At 42.9% G+C, this 12,625-nt stretch overlaps 1 long non-coding RNA gene across 1 annotated transcript; it reads left to right on the top strand.

Annotated features, from left to right (window-relative positions):
- Positions 1-6,865: 6,865 nt before the first annotated feature.
- LOC147249956 (uncharacterized) lies at positions 6,866-9,299 on the top strand. Its single transcript, XR_015119219.1, has 3 exons — positions 6,866-7,918; positions 7,999-8,257; positions 8,338-9,299. It is a non-coding gene; the product is annotated as an uncharacterized LOC147249956 (long non-coding RNA).
- Positions 9,300-12,625: the final 3,326 nt, after the last annotated feature.

Genomic DNA, 12,625 nt, shown 5'->3' with positions numbered 1-12,625 from the left:
TTCCTCGCAGCAACGCTCACAGTGTAACTAAGTTAGCTAATGTCCTCTAGTCTGGTGTTGTGTCTGATCTGGCCATGTGGGAGCAGGAAAGACACGGCTGTCCCATGGGCTGTGATTAGAGAGGGTCTGATAGCACGGACGTTTGCTATGTCTGCTTGGCTGAGGTAAGCTATTGTCTCTTTGTGCCCAGTGCGTCACCACCGTCCCCGTCGAATGCACATTGTAGCAATCCAATCTGGGGAGTGAGTGACTGAGGGTCAGAGACAGGTCATGTGAGCAGCAGAAAACAACCAACTGAAGGATCTTCTACATTATTTGCAGAAATAAAAATTGCACTTCTGTATGTTTTTTTCTTGTTTTAATTGGGATGAGTGAACATGCTTTAAACCCCCCAAAAAAAGCACAAAACTAAGTCCGCTATAATTGTAATGCTTGCATTACACAATGGAATATGCTTTGCTTTCTTGACCTAGATTTTTAGAGCCTTAATTTTTGCTACACTCAAAGAGGCAATAAAAGGTTGCAGCCAAGGCAGCAGACAGATATGCTGGAAGGGACACTGCCGCTTTTGTCACTCCAAAGAGTTTTTCCAGACACTCCAGCCGGGATTGCCCCACACAGTCCCCGTGGGCCCCTGAATCACACTCACATACGTACATAAACACCAGCATATGAATACGTTCAGAGACACACACACACGATCAGCAATAACAGCCGCCTGCTGGAACTTCCTGGGCCTCTTAGTCATGCGTCAGTTGTTTTCGGTCCCACCCATCGAAGACTCTCTCCCTCCAGACACACTCTGTCTGAGGCCATGTGACATGAGTTGTGTATCCGACACACACAAAAACACACCATAAGATCCAAGGAAAACAGCTACTGAGATGAAAGTATCTCCATTAGTTATGGGAGGGGGAAAAAATCTCCTGAGAGAATAAACATAAAAGCTTATACTATGTAATCACAGCAGGTTCTCTGGTCTTCTGTACTGTGTTTTTCCACTCTACTTGTGATCAGGTGCTGTGTTCCAGAACAAAAACCCATGGTACTACACTGGTACATAAGTGTTAAGGATTACATCACTAAACAGCTAACAAAATATGGATGTTGCCAGAGGAACATATGTGTACAATTAGCAGCTCAGGGTCTTTGTTTTAGCTGAGTATTCGTGGTCACTCGCAGTAAATGTTGTGGGGGATAAACTGCATTTGTTGAGTAGTGGAATTTTATCCTGACAAGAACTTTCTTTTATGGCCACTCGAATACTATATATTGATATTACAGTTTTATAGTAGAATATTCCCAGGGTCAGATAAAAACTGAGATGATGACGCTGATTGACATTTATGGTTTTGAATGAAATGTAAGTTGGTTAAGACATTCATGTCCACCCAGGAAGTCTTGTAAAAACGTTTGTCTTCACTTTACTTTTAAGGATCAAAATTATAATTCATGTAACTTTTAGGTTTGTTAGTGAACACCTGCAAAATTGGTCTTAAATAATAAACCCTCACTGCTCTTTGGTTTTAGGAAGTTGATTTAAAGTCAGGCACATTATTGGAAATATGCCTGCAGTCAGTCATAAAACGAAAAGATGCAACCGACTGCGCAATCAAAGTCCATAAAGCACAAGTTGGAAAGATGCAGTGAACATTATCTATCCAATGTGGCCTATCCTATCCAGCACCACCAACCACAAACCTCCCAATAAAATGTAAATGAAGAAAAAGACCAACCCTATAACATTTCACCAAGAATTTCCCCAGCAGGTGGCTGAGCGTGAAATAAGGACAATAATGTGTATATGAGAGGATTTTGTATAGGTTATTCCCTGTCTGGAGTCATATTTTTGTCTTGACGTGTATACGTGTCTGTGTGTCATCATGCATCTGTGTTTTTGTTTAAATGTGTGTGATTATGAACATGACTGCAATTCAACCGATGTGTGGGTTTCCAGCCCGCACATTGTGTGTGAGTGTGTGTGTGGATTTGCTCTCACAGTTGTCTCATGTCGCGTCACACCAAGCAACTCTGGAACTAATGGGCTCATGCATGAGTGAGTTACTCCTCTAATGTGAAACTGACCAAGGAGTTGATGTACAAAATGTGCAGCACTGTTATCTCAGAGAACAGATACAATACGCACCTCCTGAGCAAAGTTGATCCAGGCCACTCAGGGGCTGTTAGGGGTCCCATCTACTCGAGGTCTCTGTCTCTGGTGAGTTACCTTCATCCCTGTGTGTGGACAAAATGTGTCCCTCTCATGGTGAGCAAAAAACTAATCAAGTCTAGTCCAAACGTGACGACAGTAAAAGGACCAGGGGTTACCTCCTTCTCTGCCCTTAGATAATAGGAAGTGTATTGGCATTTAACAAAAAAAGGAACAAAGTATGACATCACATCCCAGACAGGAAGAGTGATGTGCTATTGATTGGTTATTTGTTAGTAAATAAATGTTCCTCCCTCGATAGGCTGGGTTTGCAACCTCACAATTTTTATGAAATTAAACTATCCATACATTCATTTTCTTCTGCTTATCCTGTTAAGGGCAGCCCTGGACGGGTCACCAGTCCATCAGGGCCAACACATAGAGACAGACAACCATTCACACTCACACCTACGGTCAATTTAGAGTATCAATCAGCCTCGTCCCCTCTTGATGTCTTTGGACTGTGGGAGGAAGCTGGAGTACCAGAGAGAACCCACACAGGAACAGGGAGAACATGGAGACTCCACACAGAAAGATCCCGTGCCCGAGCCGGGACTCGAACCAGCAACCTTCTTGCTGTGAGGCGACAGTGCTGACCACTGCACCATTATGCCGCCAAAGCTAAATTATCTTATGACTATTAATGGGGCACCATTCCTCAGGAGGTAGTGTGGCCATCTAACTGAAGGGCTCTTGGTTCCATCTGTGTCTTTGACTGTGGCGGAGAATCATTGAGAAAGATACCATCCTGTAATTTGCTTCTGATGAACAGGTTTGTGCCCTGTTTAGCAGCCTCCATAACAGTTTATGGGTGAATCAGCCCATCTATTTTAACAGCTGCAAGAAATGCCTTACAGGCTCTCTAGTCTACAAAGACCTTGTGGGTCAGATACACCTTTCATAAATAAAAATATGAACATCTGCCCTCTAATTTTCCACAAAACAGAATCTTTTCTTATTCTCCTACATCAAGAGTAGACATTTTAATGTAATGATGCAGGTTTAAAGCTGCAGAGTGGGCAAAATATATTAACACTCAGCATTCTTAGAAACACAAAGCAATAGTAAAAAATGGCAAATCTAAATTCAAGAACCCATGGAGGAATCATGTTAATGGAGAGGAACACATTAAATTCAGCTTATAACTTTAACGGATTCTGCGAATGTTATATTGTCTATCCACTCTCAACCAAACTTCTCCTGATAAGGGCTCTCCAAAATTACTGTGCCGCCCTCTGTTCCTGTGTTCATTTGAGATATGCCAGATACCAGAACTGTTGCCTGTTAGCCAGCTTGGGCCTCTCTGTGTGGAGCTGACATATTCTGCATGTGCCTGCATGGATTTCTACTCTCCAAAAACATCCAAGTCAGGTTAACTGGAAACAATGAAGTGTGAATATGAGTGTGAAAGATTGTAATGTCGTGGCACCGTGGTGCAGTGTTTAGTTCTGTCGCCTCACAACAAGAAGGTTCCAGGTCTGAGCCCCGGCTCCAGCACGGGATCTTTCTGTGTGGAGTCTGCATGTTCTCCCTGTTCCTGTGTGGGTTCTCTCCAGCTTCCTCCCACAGTCCAAAGACATCAAGAGGGGACAAGGCTGATTGATACTCTAAATTGACCGTAGGTGTGACTGTGAGTGTGAATGGTTGTCAGTCTGTATGTGTTGGCCCTGCTATGGACTGGTGACCTGTCCAGGGTGAACCCATAGGCTGCTGGGATAGGCTCCAGCCCTCCCAGTGATCCTTAACAGGATAAGTGGTAAAGAAATAGATGGCTGGAACCCCCCTTGTGGTCGAAGCTAACCATGCAGGTAGGGATCTAAATGTGAACAACGTTCAATATTTATATTTTATACTTTTTTATACAATATTTTATACTTTTAACTGGTTTATTGGTGGTTTTGGCTGTTGGTATGAATTTGTCTTCTATGGTAACCCCTGAAGTATTCCTCTTTCTCTATGTTCATATTCAGGATGTGAAAATGCATCTGCTGGAATCCATCCATTGTCATCTTCCGCTTATTCCTACACACATTAAGGGTCGCGGGGGGGCTTGAGCCTATCCCAGCATCAACGGGCGAGAGGCGGGATACACCTTGGACAGGTTGCCAGTCCATTGCAGGGCCGACATAGAGAGACAAACAACCATTCACACTCACAGTCACACCTACGGTCAATTTAGAGTATCAATCAGCCTCGTCCCCTCTTGATGTCTTTGGACTGTGGGAGGAAGCTGGAGTACCAGAGAGAACCCGCACAGGAACAGGGAGAACATGGAGACTCCACACAGAAAGATCCCGTGCCCGAGCCGGGACTCGAACCCGGAACCTTGTTGCTGTGAGGCCACAGTGCTAACCACTGCACCACCGTGCAGCCCTGCTGGAATCCTAATGATGAATTTAATATTAATGCCACTGTATGTTATTGCTAATGATGGGACAATATCGACTGGACTGAACCAGTTGCACTGAAACAATCATCTCATTCTCATCTATGCTGAGGGACTTTGCAACACATAGCAAAGTAACAACCAAATGATAACGATACCAACTTTCCATGATAACAAGCAAGTATTTAGGCCAAGACCTGTATAAAACAGAAATTCTATCTCGGTTCCATGCACCTGAAAAGCTGATGTGAAATTATGGCCATGGTGTAGTAATTTTCCTAACCCCAAATTGCACAATTACACTCAATTTAGGTCAAGTTTGGAACCAAGTGCAGTGCAATTATCACACTGCACTGACTTTTTTTTTCAGTTATGCGGCTTGATATTGCAACAAGAATTCAAACCACACTTAATTCAATGACCTTCCCAGCGCCAAGGAGGGATGGAAACAGTCTTGTGCTATTGTTGTCCCAGGCACATATGCTCCAAAACACTTTGCAAGTCCTGCAGGCATCAATAACAATTTAGTTGTCTATTTTGTACCGCAAAATTATGTTCAGTGCAGCTCACAATCAATTTCCATATTTATGAATAACATGTTTTATAAAGGCTTGCAGTATATTGTGATGCACTCCCTCTACCTCCTGCAAGTCTGAGTACATATGGACTCGACCACACACAAAGAGCCAGAACAGAGGTGGTCCCAGAGGTCAAGGCAAGGAAGTGAGTGCTTGTGTGTTGATGATGATCTGATCCAAGTCACGGACAAAATCATCTGTTACTTATGGTGGGGGCACAAAAATTTAGTTTTTTCATCACTTTAATCTGGAAGCAAGCACACTCAGTTTTAGTGTCATGCAACTATAACAGATACTTTTGGGAGAGATGTGCTTTACTAAAAAATACAAATATGCTAACAAGTGTTTCGATGTCAAGTCTAGTCTAGTTCTATTTCTTGCAAGTTGTGATGATTGCGCTCTGTGAAAGCCCCCCAACAGCATAGGGTCCTGTGGTATGCATGTATTATCCACTGTTGGAAAGAAGACAAAGTGATGTTCTCATGTAGAAGCCTGTCTGTCTTTACCGCTGATATCAGAAACCTGACATTTATGTCAGGCAGATTCCTGACCACTGTCATCACACATATCAGAATCCTGACTTTGCTGTCATGCAGAATACCGACTGTCATCATCACTGACGTTGGAGTCCTGATGACAATCAGAATCCTCACTGACCATCACAGGCTCAGAATCCTGACTTTTCTGAGGCAGAATTGGGACGTGTCATCAGCACTGAGATCAGAATCCTGGCTGTTCTCCGGCAGAATCCTCATTGTCATCATCGCTGACAATGGATTATTGGCCGAGCCAAGACAGAATCCTGACTGACGCCACTATTGACATCAAACTCTTTATTGCTGTCTGGCAGAATCCGGACTGTGATTGTCATTTACATCAGAATCTTGACTTTATCCCCGGGCAGAATCCCCATTGTCATCATCAATGACGTTGGAGTCCTGATGGCAATCAGAATCCTCACTGACCATCCTGCCTTCCTGGCTGTTCTCAGGCAGAGTCTGGACTCTCATCATTTACATCAGAATCCTGATTGTTCTCAGGCTGAATCATGATTGATAGTCAGAATCCTGACTACTCTAATGCAGGATCCTGACTGTTCTCAGAGTGAATCCTTAAGGTGTGTTCACACCAAACGTGGTGCGAATTTTACGCACATTAAGATTACCTGTAAAGTCTATGTAGAGAGGTGAATAATTGTGAATTTGCATGTATACTTGCCGGGTAGTGCGAATGACGTAAATAAAGCGATGCGAATGGTGTTAATACATGAATTTCACAACAAAATTTCTTGTATTCGCATGTACACGCAAGTTGAGAATATTCAACTTGATTGACAATTGGCATTCTGTCAGGTCCATTCACGTCAAGAAACACAAGAGATGATAATGAGCTTGATTTGTTTATTATAGTACAAATTGGCGGTATGGCTCTGTTCAGAGGAGTCCCCTGATGATTTTTCATGAGCACCATGAAACAGGGGACCAGCAGCGTGAGGGAAGGTTCTCCCAGTTTAAGACTGGAAGAGCAAACATACCCCCGTGAACAGAGCAGCAACATGACATGGAACCAACAATGCCATGTATACACGACAAGGTGGAGCTGGGGAGGTGGAGGGTAGCAAGTTGCGAGCAGGAGCAACTGTACAGCAAATAGCAGCAGCAGCATCAGCAGGCTGCAGTAGATAGCAGCAGATGGCAGCAGCAGCAGCAGGCTGCAGTAGATAGCAGCAGATAGCAGCAGATAGCAGGCAGCTGTGGATAGCAGCAATGACAGCGGGCAGAGCGGCATAGCCAGAGCTAGCAGAACGGGAGTTGAGGCCGGGTGACATTTAAGTTGAGAGGGGCCAATCAGAAGAAAGGGATTTGCTCAGCTGATGCGGGGCAGCTGTAGATCAGCTGATTGATCAGTTTGATTGATAGACGGAAAGCCAATAGCGCTTGACTACCACGGCCTGACAGAACTAACGCTAACGCTCGATTTGTGTCGAGAGAACCTGTCATCGTTGAGATTCCCCTGGTGTCACTGACGTCAGTGGCCCTGGTGCCTGTAGTTGGTGTCCATCCGTGATATTCTGGCACAGATCCTTGCATTATCCTTGAAGTACTGCTGGAAACGGCCGTCAACCAGGTGCAGTTTTTGGAGAAGGCGGGGTAATTTCCCCAGCTGTGTTCGCCTCCGGATTGTGTCATGGATCCTGATACGGCAGCGTTTGGTTTTCAGCCGTATCTGGGACTTCCACAACAGGTACAAGCCAGCAACGTCAGCCATAGTTGATAATGGAAAGAAATGGTGGAAAGATATTCTCCTTGTGGGGGAAAAAAGTTCGTGCGAATGACTTGAATAGATCCTGCGGCTAAACTCCCATGAATGACGGGAATAAAAACAAATGATCCAGCAGTCAAATTCGCATGAGTAAAGCAGGGTGAAAATTTTTGTCGCGTTTTGTGTGAACATACCTTTACTGTCATTATCACTGACATCAGAATCTCGGCTGTTCTGTGTCAGAATCCTCATTGTCATTGACTGCACCGAAGCAGAATCTTGACTGCCGTCATCACAGGTATCAGAATCTTTATTTTTGTCAGGCAAAATCCTGACCTGAATGACAGTAAAATCCTGACTTGTCATCATCACTGACATTAGAACCCTCCCTGTTCTGAGGCAGTATCTGGGCTGCCGTCATCAGTAGCTGCGTTTCCATTGACCCTAGAACTGCCAAAACCTAAATATCGAAATGAAAAACTGGTATGGAAACACTTACATTTCGAAAATCCTCTCAAATATTGCTAAAAAGTTTTAGGGCTCTCATGAAGTGGTTTTTTCAGATGTGTCGACACAGAAGAAGAAATGTGTGTGAATCCTGACTTATTCCTAAGGAAGAATTCTCACTGTCATCATCACCACATCAGAATCCAGACTTTTCTGAGGCCGAATCTGGACTGTCCTCATCATAAACATCAGAATCATGACTGTTCTCAGGCAGAAACTTGACTGTCATCATCGAGTGGTTACAATCCTGACTTTTCCCTCATGTGGAAACCTCATTGTCATCAGCACTGACAGTAGAATCCTGACTGTGCCCAGGTAGAATCCCGATGAATGTCAGAATCCTGACTGTGCCCAGGTAGAATCCCGATGAATGTCAGAATCCTGACTGTGCCCAGGTAGAATCCCGATGAATGTCAGAATCCTGACTGCGCTCAGAGGGAATACTTAATGTCATCATCATTAACATCAGAATTCAGAATCCTTATTGTTATCATCACTGAGATTAGAATCCTGACTTTTTCAGGTAGAATTCTTCAGAAACAGACTCAGAATCTGAATCCCGCCTGTAATCATCCTTGGATCAGAACCCTGACTTTGGCCTCAGGCAGAATTGCATTGTTATCGTCAATGACATTAAAACCCTGTATGTTCTTAGGTTGAATCCTGACCCTAATCATCACAGGGTCACAACCCGGACTTTCTCATCAGGCAGAGTCCTCACTGTCATCATCACTGCATCAGAATCCTCATTTTTCTAAGGCAGAAAATTGACTGCACAAAGGCAGAATCTTGACTGTCAACATCGTTGACACGAGAATCCTGACTTCATCCTCAGGCAGAATCCTGACTGTCATCACCACAGGATCAGAATCCTGACTTTGTCCTCAGGCAGACATCCCATTGTCCTCGTCACTTACATTAGAATCCTGATTATTCCCAGTCAGAATCATCATCATCAGTAATATTACACTCTTATTTTTGCCTCAGGCAGAGCCCTGAGTGTCATTATTAACACATCATTATCCCGATTGTCATCTTCACTCGTATCCAAATCCTGACTTTGTCCTCAGATATTTCAGACGTTATAATACGAACTACTTGGAGTGTTACGAAATAAAAAATGACGAAATAAAATTCAAAGACGCACAAAACAAAAAAATCAGCGTAAAAAAAATGCGAAGCGGTGCCGCGCACCTCTGACACTGATGATTTTTGACCCTCTCGCCTACTGTATACACATATTACAAGAAGAAGAAGAAAACTGTAGCAACGCCATAGCAGAAGACAATTATTTCAAAATGGAGGAAGACGAGGTTGAACAAGTAGAACAAGAGGCTCCTTCATCTAACAAGTCGGTTGTGTGGACTTATTTTTAAACTGTGTGCAAACTATGTTGGTACACAACAAGCAGCAATAACTTGTATGTCTGCATATTAAGGAAGAAAATAAAGAACATCTGATTTTTGCATTTCTGATTTTTGATTTTCTTTCATCTTTATTTCGCATCGTGAGTATTTTGTAACGTGAGCCCTGTTTCATATTTCGTATCGTTTCATGAGTTGACTATTTCGTTGCACCCCTACTAACTAGCCTCATCACTAACATCATCCTGACTGTCAGGATTAACACATCATTATCCCGATTGTCGTCTTCACTGACATTGACATCCTGACTTTGTCCCTGGATGTTTCCGACATTATAATACGAACTAGCCTCATCACTAACATCAGTATTCTGAATCCTAAACATCATTCAGACATGGCTCTGATTAAAGTCTATTTACCAGTCACACAAGAATTTGGACTTCATCTGTGTCGTTGTCACTGTCATTTACAGCTACATCCTGGCTGTCATATTTTGAGATCATCTGTCATCAGCATTGACTTTATGACATCACCATGTTCCCTCTGACTATGTCACTTCTTGTCCCTCCATTCGGGGAACGAGTGAGTGACTCAATGAGCAGATCTAGATTGTGGCCTTCTTTTGCAAAACTTTTGTAACAACAAGGAGGTACTCTTGAGAAGCCTGATCTCAAGGCTCTTATTCATGACAGTTAAATTAATATTTAACTGTCATGAATAAAATATTCATGATCTTAGTTCAGAGATCATAAAATGTAGAGAGCATTTCCGAGAAATCCATAAAATCTAATTTCCACTAGTCTAAACAATGAGGGTGGAGAGTGGGCTGATGTGTCGGTGTAATGATCAGTTTTCTCAAGTAAAATATACATATGTGGGAAATAAAAATGCTTGTAACAAGGCTAGTCTGGGAAATGATGACTGAGGAAGATATATTCTGATGGATTGATGGATCTTATATCTATTAGTTTCAGCTGTGGGATGGAGCTGTTTACAATCCAGTGGCTCTATCCAGATAGTGGGTGGTCTCCACCGAGTACTCCACAGCGCCTGTTTTAATCAATTCAGATCGAAATGTTGGCTGTTAACTTACTGGAAGTTGTACGGTAACTTTGCGTAAAGGAAACCATGTGGCTGTTGTTGAGAAAGAAGGTTGACATATCACAGCAGGATGATTACGCAGCTCTGAAGTATCAGAGTGGGCGTCACATCACCCTCCATGTGTTGCTGGAGATATAAACAACTTAGCCAGAGGTTGTGATGTAATATGAGAGACTGAGCCCATGCTTGCAACAGGTGAGCTCCACGCACGCCGTGTAATAACGCCCCCATACACATGGATTGGCATGTAGGAAAAAGACTGAAACATAGAGTGGGAAGAGAATTCCTGAGATTACATGTCAGTCCACAAAATGGCTCACAAGTTAACTCTGCGATGATGTCATCACCACCGCTGGTGTGACGGAAGTGCATCATATCCGACTAAGAGGAATGTGTGTTGTACCATTGTGTGCTACACAGTCATGATGACTCTCAGGATCAAAACTGCTGTCACAATATACTTTTCACTTGTGTATTTTTGTTGAATACAACAGACGTTTCAACATTTGCACCACAAATTGTGACAAACACATTATTCCAGCATTCTTGGGGGAGGCATTGGTTTGGTGAGTTTATTATGTGGGTCACAGAAGAATTTATGGATGGCTTGCAAAGGTAGGGGTTGAAAAAAGGGGGTTGACTGCTTTTGTCAAACATTCCTCATATATTCTACATTGTGAGGTGTAGCTTTGAGAGCTCATTATTGATAAATTAAATTGATGAGGTACCTTTGCGAGTGGACTGAAGGACACAAACCTTCTTCTGGCTTGAGTAATTTTACAACAATATATCTGCATGAATGAAAGTAGCTGGTGACCAACCGAGGGGAAGCCACTTTTGGGAGAGTAAACTAGACTCAAGACTTGTTAATTTTGGACAAAAGTAGCCCCAACTGGTAAAACTCGGATTAGTGGTTAAGACTAGGATTTTGTGTGAGGCAAATAAATGTGTGTGTGTGTGTGTGTGTGTGTGTGTGTGTGTGTGTGTGTGTGTGAGACTGTGTCTACTTTAAAAGGCTCCAATCGATTCATATTAAATCATTAACATTTTGATACCTGAGATCTCTTGTGGGTTTACTTCAGAGAAATCTCTGCAGCTTTCAAAAGTGAAAGTGGGGTTGTGCTTTTCAAAACTGGGCACAGCTTTTGTGATGCGGAATGCAAACGTGGTCATGGCAACATATGTAACCAAAACAAAGCTGAAGTGCGAACTGAAATCCAGCCTCCCCACATTGGCTTTAGCATTAGTGGGACACCTGGAAATTTCTTTATACCTGAATTACATATTTGGCCATTTTGGGAGAAAACAACGTACAAAGCACAGTGGGTGCCAGAACAGAATTCTTGTTACCAGTTCAATGTGAACGGTACCCAACTCTTGTGTGACAGTCAACTTTCTTAACAAAGTTTGGATCAATGACATCTGATAATAAACAACACGTCCAAAAAATAAAAAGATATTTTGCGGAAAAATAATACTTTGAAAGTTTTATGTGTGTGCATAGCAACAGCCGCTCAGTGGCATTACTTTTCAAACCAACAAAACATTTAATTCCATTCACAGAGTAATAAAAGGGTACTTGGACAGGAATTACAAACATCCCCCCAAAGTTGAACCAGATGCTGCTGCATAAGAGTAAAGGGAGAGAAAGAACAAGAGAAGACAGAAAAACAAGAGGGGTACTTTACACAGGAAAGTGAGTCAGTACCCAGGCCTTCAGTACTGAAACATTCATTGCACACTTGTTGCGCCCTCCATCTTTTCACCCCTCCCATCTAATTCAGAGTAGGGGGATATCCTTGAGGAGAGCAGGAGAAAAAAGCTGCCCAACCTGGACTTGATTTTCTCTCAAGATTTCTCAAGAGGCCTGTCGGTGAGACAATTCAGCCACTGCACGCACAGGAGCGGAGGTGGATCCACCGTAAACCGATTGGCTGCTGGAACCTTACCCACTACCCTCAACGCCGGCATGAGAGCAAAGCTGTGATCTCATGTGCCTGGAACGGGCTGTGATTAAGACTTCGTGACACAGTTTAGAAACATCTAAATAATATTACAACATCGATTTCCGAAACAGTTTCACAGAATTGCTTTTAAGTGTGTTGGAGTATGGTGGTGTGTACTGAGGACTATGAGAGAATCAGGTGCATAAGTTGTAAAAGAAAGAAGACTCATTGTGCCAAATATCAAACTAAAAGAAAGAAGACTCATTGTGCCA

The sequence above is a fragment of the Aulostomus chinensis genome, chromosome 14 (genome assembly GCF_037954235.1).
Source record: "Aulostomus chinensis isolate RoL2024-O1b breed Wild chromosome 14, RoL_Achi_v1.0, whole genome shotgun sequence".
NCBI lineage: Eukaryota > Metazoa > Chordata > Actinopteri > Syngnathiformes > Aulostomidae > Aulostomus > Aulostomus chinensis.
This window is presented reverse-complemented; position numbering and strand designations above follow the sequence as displayed.